Source organism: Nannospalax galili, unplaced genomic scaffold, assembly GCF_000622305.1.
Source record: "Nannospalax galili isolate Female #2095 unplaced genomic scaffold, S.galili_v1.0 scaffold304, whole genome shotgun sequence".
Taxonomy (NCBI): domain Eukaryota; kingdom Metazoa; phylum Chordata; class Mammalia; order Rodentia; family Spalacidae; genus Nannospalax; species Nannospalax galili.
The window spans coordinates 1,634,844-1,637,617 of NW_008352325.1; positions in this window are offsets into that span (position 1 = coordinate 1,634,844).

Consider the following 2,774-nt stretch of genomic DNA (forward strand, 5'->3'; position numbering starts at 1 on the left):
ATTAAACAACACACTCCTGAATGATGAATGGGTCAAAAGAGAAATTAAGAAAGAAATAAAAGTATTCCTGGAATTAAATGAAAAGGACAATACAACACAACAAAACCTCTGGGACACACTGAAAGCTGTCCTTAGAGGGAAGTTTATAGCTCTAAGTGCCTACATCAAAAAACTGGAAAGAACACAAATAAATGACTTAACACTGCAACTCAACACACTTGAAAAGCAACAGCAAACAAAACCCAACCAAGCAGAGAAGAAGAAATAACAAAAATCAGGGCAGAAATGAATGAAATTGAAAGAAAGGAAGCAATACAACAAATCAACGAATCCAAGAGCTGGTTCTTTGAAAAGATAAACGAGATTGACAGACCGCTAGCCCAGTTAACCAAAAGAAAGAAAGAGACCTCCAAGTCAAGAAAATCAGAGATGAAAGGGGAAACATCACAACAGACACCAGAAAGATACAGAACATTACAAGGGAATACTTTAAAAACCTGTATGCTACTAAATTTGAAAGCCTAAAAGAAATGGATGGATATTTAAAGGCATGGGAACCAACAAAACTAAACCAAGAAGAGATTAACAGCTTAAACAAACCCATAACACAAAAAGAAACTGAAACAGTAATACAAAACCTCCCGACTAAAAAACGCCCAGGACCAGATGGATTTACAGCAGAATTCTATCAGGTATTTAAAGATGATCTACATCCAATACTACTTAAGTTATTCAAAAAGGTAGAATGGAGGGAGAACTTCCAAATTCCTTCTATGAAGCCAGCATCACTCTAATACCAAAACCAGGTAAAACAGCAGAATTCTATCAGGTATTTAAAGATGATCTACATCCAATACTACTTAAGTTATTCAAAAAGGTAGAAATGGAGGGAGAACTTCCAAATTCCTTCTGTGAGGCCAGCGTCACTCTAATACCAAAGCCAGGTAAAGATACAACTAAAAAAGAAAACTATAGATCCATAGATGCAAAAATTCTCAACAAGATACTTGCAAACCACATACAGATACACATCAGAAAGATCACCCACCTTGATCAAGTTGGCTTTATCCCAGAGATTCAGGGATGGTTCAATATATGTAAGTCAATAAACATCATTAATCATATAAATGAGCTCAAAGACAAGAAACACATGGTCATCTCAATAGATGCAGAGAAGACCTTTGACAAAATTCAACATGGATTCATGTTCAAAGTCCTAGAGAGAATTGGACTGGCAGGAACATGCCTCAACATAATTAAAGCCATATATAACAAACCCTCAGCCAACATCATTCTAAATGGAGAAAACCTGGAAGCATTCCCATTGAAATCAGGAACCAGACAAGGCTGTCCACTATCTCTACTTCTCTTTAACATAGTGCTTGAAACTCTTGCAAGAGCAATAAGACAAGAGCAGGAAATTAAAGGAGTAGTAATTGGAAAAGAAGAGATCAAATTATCCCTTTTTACAGATGATATGATATTATATCTAAGAGACAACAAAAATTCCACCAGAAAACTCCTAGAAATTGACAAGTTCAGTAACGTGGCAGGATACAAAATTAACCTATAAAAGTCTGTAGCCTTTCTATATAGCAATAACATTCAATCAGAGAAAGAGCATATGGAAACACTCCCCTTCACAATAGCTGCAAAAAAAACCCCTCAGAATAAACCTGACCAAAGATATTAAAGAGCTCTACAATGAAAATTTTAAATCATTAAAGAAAGAGACTGAGGAAGACATCAGAAGATGGAAGGACCTCCCATGCTCATGGCTTGGAAGAATTAATATTGTGAAAATGACCATCCTACCAAAAGTCATTTATAGATTCAATGCAATGCCAATCAAAATCCCCATGACATTTTTCACAGAATTGCAAAAAAACCATCCTAAGGTTCATATGGAAGCACAAAAGACCTTGGATAGCCAAAGAGCACTAAAAGCAATGTCGAGGGGATTACTATACCAGATTTTAAGCTGTATTACAGAGCTATAGTAATAAAAACCACATGGTACCAGCACAAAAACAGACCCATAGATCAGTGGAAAAAAATTGAAGACATAAGTATGAGTAAATGCATTTTCAGCCACCTGATATTTGACAAAGGGGCCAAGAATATTCACTGCAGGAAAGACATCATATTCAGCAAATGGTGCTGGCAAAACTGGATCTCCACCTGTAGAAGAATGAAATGAAACCCCTATCTTTCATCCTGCACAAAAGCCAATTCCAAATAGATCAAAGACCTCAATGTAAAGCCTGAAACTCTGAAACTGTTAGAAGAAAACATTGGGAAAAACCTACAAGAAATAGATGTAGGAAAGGATTTTCCAAACTGAACATCAATTGCTCAGGAAACAAGGGCAATAATTAACAAATGGGACCTCATTTAACTAACAAGCTTATGTGCATCAAAGGAAGCAACCAGGATAGAGATCAGAAAACCCACAAAATGGGAGAAAATTTTACCAGCGACACATCCGACAGAGGTTTAATATCCAGAATATATAATGAACTTAAAAAACAGAGAATCAAGACAAGAAGTATCCCAATTAAAAGATGGGCTAAAGAGTTGAACGGAGAGTTCTCAAAAGAAGAAGTAAAGATGGCTATAAAACATCTTAAAAGATGTTCAACATCACTAATAATTAGGAAAATGCAAATTACAACCATTTTAAGATTTCATCTTACCCCAGTCAGACTGGCTAAGATCAAGAGAACAAATGATACCAAATGTTGGAGAGGATGTGGGGAAAGGGGAACACTCAT